Source organism: Schistocerca serialis, chromosome 7 (genome assembly GCF_023864345.2).
Source record: "Schistocerca serialis cubense isolate TAMUIC-IGC-003099 chromosome 7, iqSchSeri2.2, whole genome shotgun sequence".
Classification (NCBI taxonomy): Eukaryota; Metazoa; Arthropoda; class Insecta; order Orthoptera; family Acrididae; genus Schistocerca; species Schistocerca serialis.
The window spans coordinates 297,515,721-297,535,026 of record NC_064644.1 but is presented as its reverse complement, the minus strand read 5'-3'; the positions used below and the strand labels follow the sequence as shown (position 1 = coordinate 297,535,026).

General features: G+C 43.3%; 1 protein-coding gene across 1 annotated transcript in view; it reads right to left on the bottom strand.

The window, feature by feature from the left end:
• LOC126413028 (uncharacterized) overlaps positions 1 to 19,306 on the bottom strand; it is a 408,898-nt gene that overhangs the window by 233,941 nt on the left and 155,651 nt on the right. The gene's annotated exons all lie outside the window — the stretch shown is intronic.

The window sequence follows — 19,306 nt, the reverse complement described above, 5'->3', positions numbered from 1 at the left end:
GCCTTTTTCATGCACTCTTCATTCCGTTTTTCTCTTACTTTTTTCTTATTTTCTGCCATTTCAGCCTGAAAGAAAGTAAGAAGAAGGAAACATAATTTACAAACTGAAATTACTTCTTGCCGATACTGAGAGACAATAGGGTAGTCGGTACTGCACTATTGTAATTATCATGTAGCGTTTTTTAGATGTCATTCCCTCCCTAAGGCTGATAACTGAAATACAGCAATGAAATTAATGACTTACCTTCAAAACGGGTACCGTAGGCCTCAAAATATCTTCTGCGCGCTAAGAGCTATAGCAACACCTCCAAGCACTCAGAGCTGACAAAGCAGTGAAGAGAGGGACAAGATATCTGACTCTAGTGCACATGAACACACAAGCTTGCTTTTGCTTCCTGTACACTTCTGCTATTTTGAGGCGCAATGGGAAATCAGAGTAGTGACCGATACTGTGCGACTCTCCCGAATACAGGGTGCCCCAGGAGGAATGGTCAGTATCAGCGACATGACAGGAACTACCACTCGAACCTAAAAGGTGTAGTAAACATGGGATCTGAAATGCATACATTAAGAGCTAAGAGGGGTTAAGACTGATCCTTGGTGTTTTCCTGTGGCTGGATGAAGGATGCGGGGCTGAGTTCGTACAGTCGGCATTCCTGTTCCTGTGCATACCCAGTCCACCAGCACACATCACGAAACTACGTAATGAGCTATTCGCTACACATGTACACGTAACATGTAGGAGGTGTACAATAATTCGCCATCTACAGTGAAAACTCAACCGGCAACTTTGTAGGACGTCAAGCGCGTGTGCCCGTGTCCTCTAGCACGCAAGCATCGCACATGCAAGAGGAAAAGCCGCAGTTAGCCACACAGGAATCCGATTAAAAGATGTACACTTGCCACTCCGAGCGCAGCTGCTCAAAGCCTCTTACACGCACGCCTCTCCGGCTCGTTTCAACTCCGGCAAAAACCGCGTTGTATGGAGCGACGGTGGTTACAACCGCGTCAACGGCGCGGGGACGGGCATCTGTGCGTAAATTCTTGGGTCTTCTTGTGCCACGTCAGCATTCTGCAGAAAGGGCAGCTCGTTGCGGTTACTAAGAAGTATGATACTCGTGCAGCGAGCGTTCCAAGAGACCTTAACATGAAAATATGTTCGCCAAAAGAAAGAATGGTCCAACAAAATAGTAGGTTATGTTTCTGACGTGCAAACTGAGGCATAACGGTCCACCAGCTACATGTCTTCGTAACAGGTGCTGAGAAATAGCGACATCATGTGGTCAGTTCCCTGTGGAGAAAATGTGGAAGCTCAAAAAATGGTTCAAATCGCTCTGAGCACTATGGAACTTAACAGCTGTGGTCATCAGTCCCCTAGAACTTAGAACTACTTAAACCTAACTAACCTAAGGACATCACACACGTCCATGCCCGAGGCAGGATTCCAACTTTCGACCGTAGCGGTCGCGCGGTTCCAGACTGTAGCGCCTAGAACCGCTCGGCCAATCAGGCCGGCGTGATCACTCAGAGTGAAAGACTGTCCCTGACACCCGAGATGTGAACGTTATGCCGTCATCAAATGTATTCACGGAAAAATATGGGAACACCAAGAAGAAGTTGCACGCGACATAAACGAAAGTTGGTAGAAGTGTTTCTCCATTGAAAGATGATGTCCATTTAAATTTTGCGCCAGTGGCATAAGAGTGGCGCTAGTGGCGCCACTATGAGGATGCAACTTAGGTTTGCTTTAAATACACGCTGTAACGGTCGTGAGAAATAGTTACCTTAGAGACTGGACGTGGTCTACATCTACACCGTTACTCTGCAATTAACACTTAATTCCTGAAAGAGGGTTCATCGAACCATTTTCATACTTCTTCTCTACCATTACATTCTAGAATGGCGCGTGGGAAAAAGGAACACCTAAATCTCTCCGTTCGAGCTCTGATTTCTCCTATTTTATTATGATGATCATTTCTCCCTACGTAGGTGGGCGTCAACGAAATATTTTCGCATTCGGAAGATAAAGTTGGTGATTGAAATTTCGCAAACAGATCTCGCCGCAAAGAAAACGACCTTTGTTTCAGTGACTGCCATCCCAACTCGCGTATCATATCAGTGACACTCTCACCCCTACTGAGCGATAACACGAAACGAGCAGTTCTTGTTTGCACTTTTTCGATGTTCTCCTTCAATCCTACCTGGTAAGGATCCCACACCGCGCAGCAATATTCCAGCAGAGGACGGACAAGTGCAATGTAGGCTGTCTCTTTAGTGGGCTTGTCGTATCTTCTAAGTGTTCTGCCAACAAAGCGCAGTCTTTGTTTCGCCTTCTCCGCAATATTATTTATGTGGTATTTCCAATTCAAATTGCTCTTAATTGTAATTACTAGGTATTTAATCGAACTGACAGCCCTTAGATTTGTGCTATTTATCGTACACCCAAAATTTATCGGATTTCTTTTAGTACCCATGTCGATGAGCTCGCACTTTTCTTTGTTTAGTGCCAATTGCCACTTTTCGCACCATACAGAAATTCTCTCTAGATCATTTTGTATTTGGAATTGATCGTCTGATGATTTTACTAGACGGTAAATTACAGCGTCATCTGCAAACAATCTAAGGGGTCTGCTCAGATTATCACCTAGATCATTTATATAAATCAGGTACAGCAGAGGGCCTATGACACTACCTTGCAGAACGCCGGATATCACTTCTGTTCTACTCGATGTTGATGTTAGTCAGGAATGCCTTTATGGTAACAAAGTTGCCGTTATCTACACCTCACTGAGTTCGAGCTAGGTCGTATAACAGGGCTACGAGAAGCTGGATGTTCCTTCTGCGATGTTGCAGAAAGACTTGGCAGGGATGTAACCAGTGTACATGACTGCTGGCGGCAGTGGTCAACAGAATATTCGGTTGCAAGAAGACCAGGCTCCAGACAGCCACGTGGCGCTAACGAGAGGGAAGACCACCGTGTTCGGTGTGTGGCTCTGGCGCGTCTTACTGCATCTGCAGCAACAATTTGAGCAGCAGTTGGTCCCAAAACGAACGGTTACAAATCGGTTACTTCAACGACATCTCCGAGCCAGACGCCTTGTAGCGTGCAGTCCACTGACCCCAAACCACCGCCATTTGCATCTTAAGTGGTGTCAAGCGAAGCTCCATTGGAGAGCAAGTTGGTGGTCTTTTGTGTTTTCTGACGAGCTGGTGATGGCCGTGTGTTGATTAGGAGGAGGTCAGTTGAGGGCCTGCAGCCAACTTGACTGCGCGCTGGACACAGTGGACCTACACCTAGAGTGTGATATCGTATGACAGCCGGAGCGCTATTGTAGTTATTCCACGCACCCTGTCAAATTTGTACGTCAATCTCGTGACTCGACCAGCCGTGCTGCCATTCATGAACAGCATTACAAGGGGATTTTTCCAACAGGATAACGTTCGCTTACATGCCGCTGTAGTAACCCAAAATGCTCTACATAGTGTCGACATTTTGCCTTGGCCAGCTCGAATCGAGTACATATGGGACATCACCGAACGGCAACTCCATTGTCATCCACAGCCAGGATTAACTGTCCCTGTATTGACCGACGAAGTGCCACAGGCATAGAACTCACTAACTAATTGATCCCCAGCACCTCGACAATACATTGCATGCAAGTTTGCATACTTGCATCCACCGTTCTGGCGGTTACACGTTTGCAACGGTGTATCTCGCGCTTACCTTAAAGTGTGATCTTTCAGTTGTAATCACTTCAACAAGTTACCTACAAAAATATATTCTCGAAATTTCATTTCTCTACGCTAATTACCTTTTAGTGGTGCGATTTTTTTCCCGTCAGTGTGTTTATCGAAATCAGGCGAATGGAATTGAGTAACGTAGTCATCATTTTGCATGTCTGCAATCGCTCTTAAGTCGGTAATTTATTCTGATTAGCATCTTTGCATATTACAGCTGTCTCTGGGTCTAACTAGCCGGCCGCTGTGGCCGAGCGGTTCTAGGCGCTTCAGTCCGGAACCGCGCTGCTGCTACGGTCGCAGGTTCGAATCCTGCCTCGAGTTAGGTTTAAGTAGTTCTAAGTCTAGGGGACTGATGACCTCAGATATTGAGTCCCGTAGTTCTTAGAGCCATTTGAATCATTCCTGCGTCTAACTGAATCATTTTATAAGTACATTTTGTACTTGTTCGGTTTACGCGTTTTAGATACAAAACATGTTTTTGTACCTTAATATACACTTTCTGACATAAACGGTGGAGTACCCAGAAGAAGAGTGGGAAACGGAATGAAAATTCACGGGTAGCGAGGGTATGTGACATAATTTCAGTGATAACAAAACTGAGTCTAATTTACAAAGAATTTGGCACTACGAACCCACTTATCAATATGTCGTTGCACCCCTCTGGTCTGAACGCATGCACCGATTTGGTTGCGAAGCGTGTCAGAAACCCGTTGCATCCTCTCCTGAGACGAAGTAAACCACAACTGCTTTAACTGGTCCTTGATATCCTGGATACTGGCTCTGGGAGTTGATCCCCGAACTGGTCCCACCTGTGTTCTATCGGGGCAGATCTGAGGATCAATGTAGCATGTCTGCAGTAGCAGTGTAGTGCTGAAAGATTGTACCACGATCTGTGGTAAGAGAGGTAACACAGGGGGAGGCAGGATGTCCGTGACGATCAACTGTGCCGTCAGAGTTCGCTCAATCACTATCAGCCGTGACATGTGAAGTTATACCCGATAGCTCCCCACATCATGATGACAGGAATAGCAGCGCAGTGCCTCCCCCCCCCCCTCCCCCAAAACATTGTAAGAATGGGACCTGTACCCAATATCCCCGCCATACGCGCCGACGATTGTTATTCGGTGTAGCGGAGGGCAGCTATTCGTCGCTCAACAAACTGGGACGACATTTATCAGCCGTCCGTACTTGCCGGCTGCTGTAGCCTTTACTGTTGTGGTGTAAAGGGCAGCCTACGCTTGGGGGCGCTAAGTATCTAATCCTATTGCTGCTAGTCTCTGATCATTGGTGTGGAATGACACAAAATGTTTCATGGAGTCGACTGTTTGTACCCTGATGACAGGCACACATGAGACTGTGTTACGATGTGCTTCGTGTACAATATCGACGAATCTCTCTTGTGGTAGTCAGACGTATACGACTAGAACCTTGTGGACGTGAATGCGTGCCCTCATGTTCGAATCCAGTCGAATATCCGGCCACTGGTACGTCCGAATGCCCCACAAATCTATATACTGTAGGAGTCGACCAACCAGCCAAATGGGTACCCTTAATGAAGCCTATTTGAAGCTCTCTCAGGTGCTGATAATGCTTTCTTACAGGAGCACCGGGCATCATTAAATTCCAGATTCCGCGAACTACATCATTCTAATATTTGCTTTCCAATCGTAATGCTTTCAGACCCTCAATATAAAATTAAGCTCTTAAGTTTAGCTGTAAAAGAAAATGTCTAATACGAGCTAAAGTGTGTGTGTGTGTGTGTGTGTGTGTGTGTGTGTGTGTGTGTGTGTGTCTCATTGCATGAGACTCAGCGAAACCGAAGATTCTGATACCCTAGCACAAAAGTAAACAATGATAGAACTACAGACGGTTATTACACCATGTGACACTGAACCTAGTACTGGCTCCTAAAAGTGACAAAAATTGGTAACAGCAACGTCCATTCTTAGTTATGAAGTACATTAAGGAATTGTGGTGATTCTGTGATAACTCTTCAGCTAAGGAATATCTTTTCGATGCTTTCATTTCAATGAAAAGCTTATTCAATGAGAATAACGAATAAGCCATTCCGTAATAGGACAGTATTTGTCACCTGCGTCGGCTTCAGTGGTAAGTCAGCAACCATTTAGTGGAGCAGAGTTAATACCAGATCCCTTAAGGAATAGCTCAGAAACCTGCGAACTCGACCGTTACAATTTATTAATTGTAACCTATCGCTTTTAGAATCTCTTTGTTTCACTGAAGTCATATAATACGCCTTTTCTCTGTTACCCTCTGTGTTGTACTTCTATGGCTGTCGAAACTACATTCGCCAAATGAAGTGGAATGGAATGACCGTATGCCATTACTGGTCGGTAGCCCCGTCTGGGTAATTCGGTCGCCAAGCGCAAATCCTACTTGGCGCCACCTCGGCGACTGGTGTGTATATGAGGATGAGTAGAAATGAAATGATGAGAACAACACAAAATCACCCAGTCCCCAAGAGGAGAAATCCTCTAAACTGTATGGGAATAATCTGCCACAAGGCAGAAAAAGCGCTAGTGCTGGAGGGGGGGGGGGGGGGGCGGCTATGACCTTGAATTACCCTATCAGACTAGTTTGTAAAACAGCGACGTGGAAAGCTAAGTCGTTGGCCTTCAATTTGTCCCACAATTCTGGTACCATTAGGGCGCACGCACTCTGCCCCGGCCGGCCGGAGTGACCGAGCGGTTCTAGGCGCTTCAGTCTGGAACCGCGCGACCGCTACGGTCGCAGGTTCGAATCCAGCCTCGGGCTTGGATGTGTGTGATGTCCTTAGGTTAGTTAGGTTTAACTAGTTCTAAGTTCTAGGGGACTGATGACCTCAGATGTTAAGTCCCATAGTGCTCAGAGCCATTTGAGGCACCATCAATAACTCCTTTAGCATCGGCAAGACCGGTAAAATGGTCCCTTTGCGAATGTAAAAATAATCGAAGAGGGAGTCACCTACGCAACAACTGCAAGAAAACTGTTTGTGGGGAACACTAGAAAGCGATTTGGCTGGGATTAAATACATACAAATAAAAAGATTCGTTTTTTGCGAAAGCGATTTGTCCGTCACACATACGATTAAATTAAAACAAATAGAAGTATTCGTTTTTATTTTTTAAGAATTTGTTCCGAATAACCAAAATTGTAATTTTGTAAACAAAACAAACGGTTTGCTCGTAATTAAACAAAATTTTGTACGTTTTGGAAATATACATACTTTCTTTTATGTATGCAAATCAAGTGAATGTGATTTATAAGGCAAAAAACACTTTTTTAGCTATTGTCTTATACTACACGGCCCTGTGACATGTGTTATGATATTCTACCTTGTAGCAGAAACGGTAACTATGTCGGTGCGTGAGAAACAGAATACTGTAATCGAATCTTGAATTCGAAGATTTCGTCCACACATGGAGCAGCCTCTTCTTCAGCATGACAATGCGACATCTAAAATATACTGACGCCTTGGGTTCACTGTCATCTATCATCCTCTATGCCCGCAGCTCGTGGTCGTGCGGTAGCGTTCTCGCTTCCCACGCCCGGGTTCCCGGGTTCGATTCCCGGCGGGGTCAGGGATTTTCTCTGCCTCGTGATGGCTGGGTGTTGTGTGATGTCCTTAGGTTAGTTAGGTTTAAGTAGTTCTAAGTTCTAGGGGACTGATGACCATAGATGTTAAGTCCCATAGTGCTCAGAGCCATTTGAACCATCATCCTCTATACAGTTCCGCCTTGGCCGCATCCTATTTTCACCTGTATACAAAACTAAAGTTCACTTTCGAGAACTTCACTTTGATAGTGATGAGGGGGTGATGGTACAGGTGAGGTTGTGGTCCCGTCAACAAAGTCAAATATTTTACAATGACTGTATCAACGATCTGGTGTCTCTATGGGAGAAATGGGTTCGGCGCCAGGGTAACTACGTTGAGAAGTAAGTAGGTACAGGTGAATAATAAAGATGTTGAATGTTAATAACGTTTGCTTTATCTCAGAATCATAAGAAATTCTGAGGCATTACTTTTCAGCGCGCCCTTGCACATAACATGAAGCAACACTGTAAGTGCGTACATAGAAAATATAAAAACGAATTGTTTTACATCGTAAGCAAACAACAATGTAAATACACAAATCCAGAAGCATCTGCACGATAAAAGTAATTTTGCAATGTAAATATATGAACTGGCAGCTTTACAGAGATCTATGGTTATTCAGTAATTACATAAACACCACCTCCGCATTCGGCGAAATAACTGCGCAGCCTCTGCGTCAGACTTTGACTTCGGTTCAGAGAAAACCACCTCCGCTACATCGCTGGTACAGAGTCAAACCTTTGTAACGGAAGTTAAGCCGTGTCACTACTACCATGATGTTCCTGGCTGGGAATCAAAAACTACGCCTCCACCTCTTGCGCTAGACTGCTGGTTATCAGCGGCATCCGTAACAAACTCCCGACTCATAATATCCCATTTAAATGTTTGAAACTTTGCTGTCGCTCTCTCCCGTGCTGATGCGATTACAGCCTCGCGAGCAACTTGCTGAGTGCGTTAAGAGGCTTTGAGCGACTCAGCGGACGATGCGCCGCTGGCTGCAGCCGGCTTTTCAATTCCGTCGTTGTGCGCCTTCTTGTTTTCAAACTTGTTTTACACCCGTGAACGAAGGCGCTTCGCTAGATCGGCGACCGTCCAGTTTACAGCTGGCTACGTCTTAACGATATTTTGCTGCGAATTGCGCTCCGTCCGTTGGCAATATTCAAGCCGAAACGTTCCTTTTATCTGCCCTCGCTTCTGTTGCGTCGCACGAAGTCCAATTTGCGGACCCTGCTAGAAGTCACGCACTCTACAGGGTGTCTCAAACCTTTTGAGTCAAATTGAAACAGATGATACTGGGTCAACAACCGATTGTATTGAGATAGGGAACCAGTGATCGGAAATGTATACTCATTCTGTTATGGACATACATAGCGAACACCGCATAACAACAACGTAGCACAGTAATTGTTCAAAATAACGACCGCCAGTCTCAATGCACGCGTGGCAACGGCATTTCAAGTTCTGCTGCACTCTCTCAAAGATCCCTGGTGTCGGTTGTACCAGGAGAAAGGCAAGCAAGTCTTTATCCGTTTCTACGGGGGTTTCATACACCAATGTCATGACCCCAGAGGAAGAAGATCAGAAGTGTGGGGTCCGGCGATCGCTCTGGCCATGGATCAAGACCTATCCTTACAACGCAACGATGAACACGCGTTTTTTTTCGGGTGATCGAAGTGAGCTGGAGCATCGTCACGTTGAAACCACATCCTGTCGCTGACAACAAGGGGTACAGTCTCCGAGAAATGGCGCCACATGTCGCAGAAACACCAGTTAACGTGAACCAAGCAAACGGAGAAGTCGCAAATAAGGTCCTATTACGTGATCTTGGGCAATGCCTGCCCTTCAGTTGACAAAGAATCGTTGTCGGGATCTTTGCGAGAGTGCGTAGAACCGTACGCGCCGATGCCATGCATCCATTGACACTGGCGGTCGTCGGTTGGAACAATTGCTATGATCTACGTTATTGTGATGCGGTGTACGCTGTGTATCCCCATAAAACAATAAATTTGGATTTCCGACCATTGGTTCCCTATCTCAATGTAGTCGGTTGCTGATCCACTACCACGTGTTCCAATTTGACCCAAAAGTTTTGACGCACCTTGTATAATCAGCTTGTGTAAAGGTCGCCACGCTCTCTTTGACCAGCCAGACTTCTCACGACTCTCAAGACAATAATTAACCCTGTAACGCCGCTTCCTTTGGACACAAATTGAAACTATAAAATAGTACCCAAAACCCAATAAAAGTCCCAAGATCCAAATTTCAAGTCCCATTGGAATAGCTTCACTTGAATAGTAGCAAGTATATATGTAAAGGAAATCCACTATAAAGTGACTTAATGTTTTGAAAAAGGAAAGAAAAGATACAGAATCCATTCGTTTCAAATTAACAGTAGATCGGAAAGTAGTATGCTTATAGATCACGGAATAGAACGAGTGAACTCAAAGAATAGTCTTTGTGAGTACTCTTTGAGGACACTACGTGCGTAATACAGAAGAAAAAAGTCATACATTGTTAATGTGCTGCTAGCGCTTGCTGGATAAGGTCGTATCTCAATGTATGCTCTTGTACGTATGGGAGACGAGATTGTTTTTGTGCATTTTTTGAAATTTTTCGAGCTGCTAGGAATCATTAAAGCAGAGGTATGTTCACATCTCAATATTAGTCCCTTCGTTTATGTTTGACATAATTAAAAACAAAAGTATCTGATCCTTACGATATTGTAACACGTTAAATATACGAGGGTCAGTCAAAAAGTAATGCCTCCTATTTTTTTTCTACGTTTAATTGTCAGGAAATTTAAATGCAATTACATAGGTTGAAAACCACAACATTGAGGAACATTTTGTCATTTTTCAATGTAATCTCCGCCCATCTCTACAGTTTTGGTCCATCTTTGAACAAGGGCATGTATCCCAGCACGGTAAAAATCACAGCTCTGCTTCCTAAGCCATTGACGCACGGATGTTTTGACGGCCTCCTCATCTTCAAAATGAATCCCACGATGAGCTTCTTTTAGTGGCCCGAACAGATGGAAGTCTGATGGTGCCAGGTCAGGGCTGTATGGGGGATGAGGCAAAACTTCCCATCCAATTTTGACAATCTCGTCAGAGGTGTGACGACTGGTGTGTGGTCTTGCATTGTCATGCAAAAGAAGAACATCTGCCATTGATTTTGTTGGGCGAACTCGCTGAAGACGTGCTTTAAGTTTGTTGAGGGTTGTGACGTATTGAACAGAATTTATTGTGCATCCCTGCTCCAAAAAATCAACCAGAATCACACCCTCTGTATCCCAGAAAACTGTTGCCATAAGTTTCCCTGCCGATCGCACAGTTTTGAATTTTTTCTTCCTCGGCGAGCTTGTGTGACGCCACTCCATTGACTGCCTCTTTGATTCGGGTTCAAAAAAATGCACCCATGTTTCGTCCCCGGTCACAAATTTTTTCAGAAACTCATCTCCCTCCAAACGGAAGCGCTGCAAGTGTTGGGAGGCTATTGTTTTCCTTGCCTCTTTATTCTGATCGGTTAACATTCTTGGAACCCACCGTGCACAAACTTTTGAGTACCCCAATTGTTTAATAATCGTGATCACACTGCCTTTACTAAGAGAAATAATGCGACACACTTCATCTGCAGTCACCCGACGGTCACCACGAATGATGTCAACTTGCTGAATGTTGTGTGGAGTCACTGCACTCACCGGCCTGCCGCTCCGCTTTTCGTCAGTCAACGGTGTTTGCCCTTCAGCTTCCTTACAACGACGAACCCATCGTCTAACAGTGCTGACATCCACTGTCACAACACCATACACCTTCTTCAGTCTTTCATGAATGCGTATGGGCGTTTCACCTTCTGCATTCAAGAATTCAATCACACAACGCTGTCTCAAACGAACATCGATGTCGGCCATCTTACAAACTTCTGCTGTGCTGCCACCTGTTGACACAGAAAGTTACTACTGCAGTGGATTGCAGAAGAAGGTTTGAGGAATGGCGCCAAATTCACATTTTTCACTTAACTTAATTTCTTTAAGTAGAAAAAAAATGGGAGGCATTACTTTTTGACCGACCCTCGTATATTCAGCAACCCTGAATACACCATTACGTAAAGCCAAGGGAGGAAAAGATCCGAACTTGTCTTAAATTGATTACCATACAGGGAAGACTGAAATTTACCCCAAAGTAATAGACTTAACAATTTACCGACATAGGAAGTGAACATTGGTATTGAATTGTGAGAAAGTACTGAAGTTTCGTCAAAGTAGCAAATGAAATCTGAACTTGTTACAAACTCTGACTGAAACTTACGTAACTAATTCCCCCCAGCTTAGGGAAAAGTTACTTCCTTCATACAATGATAGGACGTGAATAGTATGGAATAAACCAGCATAAAGTGGATTTACTGTGTGACATTTCTTTCAAACCATTTGATATTGTGTGTTTATGAAATATTTATCTGTGCGACAACATAGATTAATAACAGAGCGCAGCATGCATAAATATTCTTTGACGCGTTAGACAGTTATTGTACCGATTCGAACCATTAAGCTTACTTAAACTTGAAAACTTTAGGGGAGAAACTATTGTCGTACACGGACTGTAGCCATAATTAGTACAAGGATAGCCACTAGTGTGCAACTACCGGTATCTGTGCTCGTAAACGTTGGGGAGCATATAATTATTTGAACTGGTCGTTATCATTGATGCGCACTCAGCGTGAATACAGTGCACCAGGACAGATTTTCTTATGTAATGCTTCTCATTAGACAATATTACCGCTAGTTAGTCGGAGCACGAATTTCATCAACGAACATTTCCAATATACCTTATGAGGAGCAGTTACAACCCCTTGCCGTACTTTTACGAGTACGATTCGTGGAAACAAATCCGGACTAAACGTAAACATTGAGAGTCACACTCGTGTGAACGAAAGTGGGTCAATTTTCTTTTTGGCGGATATGGCTCTATTCAATATACACATTATCCAAAAAAACATTAAACAGTCAGAGGAAGGCCACACGTGTTGATTATGGAATAAAAACAGCAGAGCTAATGTTAAAAACGCCCGACCGCCGGACTATCAAAAGCGTGGAAAACCATCACTGGGTGAAACATTGATTCGCCACCAGCCGCAATATGGGGTCCATTTCCCGAAACATATCGATCCGACGCATGAAAAAAAAAAGTGTACAAGAATATGCAATGTTTACGCGAAACAGGAAGTACAATTTGAAACGACGTGGGAATTTACGTAATGTACAGACAAGGTAAGTGTACCACATTGCTTTCCAAACTGCCATGTCAGGTATTTTCCTATTAGAAATTTGTTCAAGGAGAGCATTTCTTCTTGTAATTACATTTTTTGTAGCTAAAATGTACGTTTAGGCGTCGTGTTATTACATTCCTTCCGAAGACGTAGTACCTGAAGACGCCCACTAAATTATAATTTCTGTTAAAGTACTGTTCATGTGGAAAAATTTGCTTACATTTTGTTTATTTGAAATATTATATTACGTAAATATATGGAAGGGACAATAATTAAATTATTGTTAACACCTACACGAGCAGTATCGGATGAAACAAAACGTGCAGCTACTTAACAGGTATCCGCATGTCCACTTGTATTACGATCATGTGTCGCGCATCAGGCTGATCCGCTTCTCACGCGTGGTCTCCAATCGTTTGCGCACGGATTTCGTCGACCTAAATGGTACGGCAAGTCGTTAAAAGCCCTCTACCTGTCTAAGCACCTAGCTATCAGCAGTTCCCGCCGATACTATCGACAATACGTAATTAAAACCAACATACGGAAATGAAGAGAATCGGTTCATAGAACAGTAGATAAAAAAACAAAATACAATCAGGCCAGTACGTCTAACGTCTTCGTACTTTGAACCCTGAATACTATTCCTTTTTCAAAGTAACTGTTAGCACTACCCGACACTTATGCTCAACGTCGACGTTGGGACAATGTGATAAAAAAAAAAAACTGTCCAGAGATTGTATAGATACAGATTGGCAGTGCCACAGACATACATTACTAGACTGGCAGTACCGTATACATTATCACTGGTGTCACTGAAGCAAGTAGTTTACAATAGCAAAATGGCGGCGAGCGGAAAGGACTTGTAAACAGTTGTTTATTTACTAATAAAACATTAGTGAGAAATGGGACTAAACTGATACGCGCTTTAAGATAATGGTCAGTACATGTGTTGTGTTTGGCTGTAATTTTTCGTATTGCAGACGGAAAACACAAGGAAAGAAACATGTCTCAATGCAAGCAGAAGTAGAAACATCTTACGCATTTTTGCTTTTGTACTGTACGTAAGCATAAATAATTACATTACAGTGTGTCTTACCCAAAATACCGGCAGTATCTTAATAGTTTACACGTATTTTAAGAGGTTTTATAATCTAATATTAACAGACGTAGCTTAATGATGTGCTTTCAACCAGTTTTGATCCACTTAGGCTTTTCTTACAAGGGAACATCCCCATCGCACCCCCCTCAGATTTAGTTATAAGTTGGCACAGTGGATAGGCCTTGAAAAACTGAACACAGATAGATCGAGAAAACAGGAAGAAGTTGTGTGGAACTATGAAAAAATAAGCAAAATATACAAACTGGGTCGTCAATGTGTAATATAGGCAATATTAAGGGCAGTATTGGACGAGGAGCGCCGTGGTCCCGTGGTTAGTGTGAACAGCTGCAGAACAAGAGGTCTTCAGTTCAAATCTTCCCTCGACCGAAAATTTTAACTTTTTATTTTCAGTTTATGTGAAAAACTCTTATGTTTTCATCACTTTTTTTGGAGTGATTATCACATCCACAAGAAAACCTAAATCGGGCAAGGTAGAAGAATCTTTTCACCCATTCGCCAAGTGTACTAGTTAGGTGGGTCGACAACATATTCCTGTCATGTGACGCACATGCTGTCACCAGTGTCGTATACAAAATATCAGACGTGTTTTCCTGTGGAGGAATCGGTTGACCTATTAAATTGCGATCAAATGTTTTCGGTTCCCATTGGAGAGGCACGTCCTTTCGTCAACTAATCACACGGTTTTGCGGTGCGGTCGCAAAACACAGACACTAAACTTATTACAGTGAACAGAGACGTCAATGAACGAACGGACAGATCATAACTTTGCGAAAATAAAGAAAGCAAAATTTTCAGTCGAGGGCAGATTTGAACCAAGGACCTCTCGTTTCGCAGCTGTTCACATTAAACACGGGACCACGGCGCTCCTCGCCTCAGATTGCCCTTAATATTGCCTATCTTACGCATGGACGACCCAGTTTGTATATTTTGCTTGTTTTTTCATAGTTCCACACAACTTCTTCCTGTTTTCTCGATTGATCTGTGTTCAGTTTTTCAAGGCCTATCCACTGTGCCAACTTATAACTAAATCTGAGGGGGGTGCGATGGGGATGTTCCCTTGTTAGAATAGTATGCTCGCTATAAACATGCTGCTATAAGTAGAACGTGCTATTTGTCGATGAGAACAAGTGTCTATGCATTTGAGTGTTCTTACGAAAACTACAGTCTGCTTTAAACAAGTGTTTATTTAACTTTATGTTCTTCTCATAATACGATTCTACACTGTATTAAGCTCAACTAGTGCGCAAATATTTGCCCAACTGCGAAATTTGTTAGCACCACCACGTAAAGCCTACAAAGTCATTTCGTTTCAGAAAATCGTACTAGGGCAATACACAAACTTCCTGATATCGCCATATTAACTCACCAAACGTCATGCTTCAGTAAACGCAACGTCTTGCCAGTCTAGTAATGTATGTCTATGGGCAACGCCCAGTAATTCAAATGGCTCTGAGCACTATGGGACTTAACTGCTGTGGTCATCAGTCCCCTAGAACTTAGAACTACTTAAACCTAACTAACCTAAGGACATCACACACATCCATGCCCGAAGCAGGATACGAACCTGCGACCGTAGCGGTCACGCGGGTCTGGACTGTAGCGCCTAGAACCGCTTGGCCACTTCGGCCGGCCCCAGTAATTCAATGGGCACTGTGTTTACATCGCTATTTTTATGCGGAAACTTCACAAAGATGTAGACACCTCTGTATGTATTAGCTGCTCTACGATTTGCTACTTAATGTTGGTAAACCTTTCTGACATTTTATCTGCAATTCTGAATAGCTACGCTCTTTGGCTTACGAGGCACCACCTACCTGTTACTCATTCAATCTCTGTATGAGTTTTGCTTTTCTCTCCACTGACGGGTGCAATGCCTGAACATGAGAATCTCTAGAAGTATGCATGTCACTGGAAAAGCTTGCGAGTTATTATATTACTCTTTACAGTCTGATATCGGGTGTTATATTCCCAATGACGTGTTACCCTCGGCATATCAATAACCTTGTCATTGTGATGAGTGGTGGTAAAGAAGTAGCTGTTGGACGTGCATGAAGAGTTGCTGCCGAGCGGTGCATGCAGACAGGCGTGAGCAGGTGCGCATCTACGCTTCGCGCTACTGAAGTAGCTGTGCATTATACTATGCGAACATTATCACAAATTTAGTATTTTATCCATCTTCAGCAACCGTATTTCCGTATTACTGTTGTTGAAATAATCAGCAACCAATTGCGTAAAAGAAATTTTATTCCTATACCGGTTTCAGGCACCTAGTGCCCTTCTTCAGAAGGCGATAATCGTCGCAGTATTTGCGATCGTCAAGAATAACATGCACGCAGCATAATTTGACGATCGCAAATAATGCGATGATTGTAACCTTCTGAAGAAGGGCACTAGGTGTCTGAAACCAGTAAAGGATTAAAATTTCTTTCAATATTTTAGTACCAGTGTTATTCCGAATGCAGGAGTGCATGTCGAAAGGAACTTTGCATTTTAATTCACTGTAACACACGCATTGCAATATAGTATTTATCCTCCGACACCGGGCATGCAACTTTCGAGTAAAACGTTTCGCCTGTACAGCAATATACATAATGATGCACGAGTACAGGTTGTAGACACATGGCTAATGACATATGGAAGTTTGGGTCTGCCGTGAGTCGTGCTGGAATAGCGTAATGCTAAGGCGACCATTCACGATAAGAGGGAAATCCGGGTTCGAGTCCCGCTCTGGCATAAATTTTCATTGTCGTCGTCCCAGTCTACAGCCGATGGTTGCCCATATTCGCAATTGAGAACATACGTAATAAAATTTATTTTGTGTAACTGTTTGCTGATTATTTGAATAAACAAGAAATTTAATAATTTTTAATATGGTTTATGTTCACTAATGTTAAAACATATGTACAATCTCAAATTTCACACTTAAGTGTAGACTTTCTGTTTTTTATTTTGTAAAGTAGCCTATTTTCTTCCTCAAGGCCTCCACACCACATTTCATGTAAATTGGTTCAGCAGTTTAGTTGTGAAAAGGTAACGAACATTCGCATTTATGAAACCTCAAATCACAATTTTTTGTGACCTGATTTTGATGATATAAGACGTACATGTTACTTCAAGATACGCTGAAGTAACTTGTGAAAACACCACTAAAATTCGTCTAGTAGTTTTGGAGACTAGCACATTCAAACACACACAGAGACAAACGCGACGGTTTTACATTTTCATTATTAGTATAGATAAAAAGTACCATGTAGCTTTTTTGTAGTAAAATAAGATTCAAAGTAGGCAACTGGCTGCACCAAGCAATAAGACACATGTAAACCACAGTATCCACCAGAGGATGTTTGTACAAACCCTCGAAATGCACAGAGGATATTGATTTGAAGTATGAGACTAATGCAGGTAACCGTTTTAATATCTCACGACAGGTTAACAGCGAAACGTGGCGTTTCTGGGTCGTGGTGTGCACCGAACCACACGGTGACTCGCTCTCCACAGGAATACACCTAATCAATTCCGATTCCATCGATTTTGTTTGCATAAGAGTGCTTACGCAATCGTGGAAGAGCTGAGGAGCACAATAGACTGGACTGTTTCTTCATGGGAATGACAGTAAACGATGTGTCTCACGATTAGTGTTTAATATTGATTTATATACTTACAATTTTTCCATGTCAGCACATGTTAAGACAGAAGAGTAAATTGTTTTGAGACATCAGAATCAATGAAAGTCAGGATTTTGGTAAATTGAAATTCCGAGACGTTTGCTTCATACCTGCCTCCGACATGCTTACATAAAATATTTCACACCTCCCTTGTCACTTCCACAACACTGTTGCGACACAAGATATCATCTAACACAATCTACTATTCTGTGTGTCTAAGCTTCAAGTTTGCTTGGAAATTTATGTTTCTATATATATCATTGTTCATTCTTTCTGGATTAATGTAAGACATGAAAATTTGATAAAATACATCCTAAGACAAATTAAGATGCACCGCGAAGAAATTATCCGAATAAGATGGAAATCGGTAGATGTGATGCACATTTACTGGCAAACAAATGATTACAATTTCAGAGGAATTGGATCATTTAGTCTAGATAAAAAGCTTTACAAATTGAGCAAGTCAATAACGTGTTGGTATATCTCTGACCCCTAAACAAGCAGTTACTCAGCCTGGTAGTGGTGGAATTGTTGGATGTTCTCCTGAGCCGTATCGTGCCAAATTCTATCCACTTGGCACGTCAGATCGTCAAAAACCCGAGCTGGTTGGAGGGCCATGTCCACAATGCTCCAAACGTTCTCAGTTGGGGAGAGATACGGCGACCTTGCTGGTCAAGATAGGGTTTGGCAAGCAAGAAGACAAGGAGTAGAAACCATCTCCATGTGCGGGCAGCTATTATCTTGGTCAAATGTAAGCCCAGGATGGTTTCCCATGGACGGCGACAAAAAGGGGCGTAGAATACCGGCGACGTACCGCTGTGCTGTTAGGGTGCTTCAGAAGACAACCAAAGGGGTCCTGCTATGAAAAGAAATGGCACTGCTGACCATCACTCCTGCCTGTCGAGCCGTATGGCGGGCGACTGTCGGACTGATATTCCACCGCTATCCGGGGCGTCTTCACACACGCCTTGGCTGGTCATTGGGGCTCAGTTCGAAGCGGGGCTCATCAATGAAGAAAATTCCATTACAGTCAATGAGACCCCAGGTCGAAGACGTGTCTGGAGACTCCATGGACAAAGAAGAGCAGGGACCTCCAATCATCTTGGGATTTTGACGATCTACAGCGCGAGTTTGGTAGAATTTGGAACGATATGCCTCAAGAGGGCAACCAACAACTTTATCAATCAATGCCACGCCGAATAATTCTCGCATAATGGCCGGAGGGGGACCAATGTGTTATTGTTATTAAAAATGAAATTCCTCCAGCTGTACTTAAGATTTTTTATTTACTTCGCTACTAGTTTCGGCGTTGCGTCAATGCCTTCTTCAGGCCCGTACACGTTGCTGAAATCAGTTGTGTGTTGCTCAATCTAGAATTCTAGACTTCGTGCTCAGGACTTCTAGACTGAGCCACACACAACTGATTTCAGCGAAGTGTAGGGGCCTGAAGATGGCGTTGACGCACGCCGAAACTAGTAGCGAAGTAAATCAAATGGTTCAAATGGCTCTGAGCACTATGGGGCTTAACATCTGAGGTCATCAGTGTGTGATGTCCTAACTAACCTAAGGACATCACACACATCCATGCCCGAGGCAGGATTAGAACCTGCGACCCTAGCGGTCGCGCGGTTCCAGACTGAAGCGCCTAGAACCGCTCGGCAACACAGGCCGGCCGCGAAGTAAATAAAAAATCTTAAGTACAGCAGGAGGAATTTAATCTTTAATAAAAATTATACCAGCTGTGTCCCACTTTCATCCTGTTTCAATATGGATGTGCGAAGGCGTGTTATTGAGTTGCTCAGTTTGTAAAGTTCTTTGTTTTGAGTAAAAAATCCAATTTTTCTAAAATTGTGATCATTTGTGTGCCTGTTCATGTTGTGCATGGCATCCACCGATTTCCGTCACAGTCGGATATTTCAAT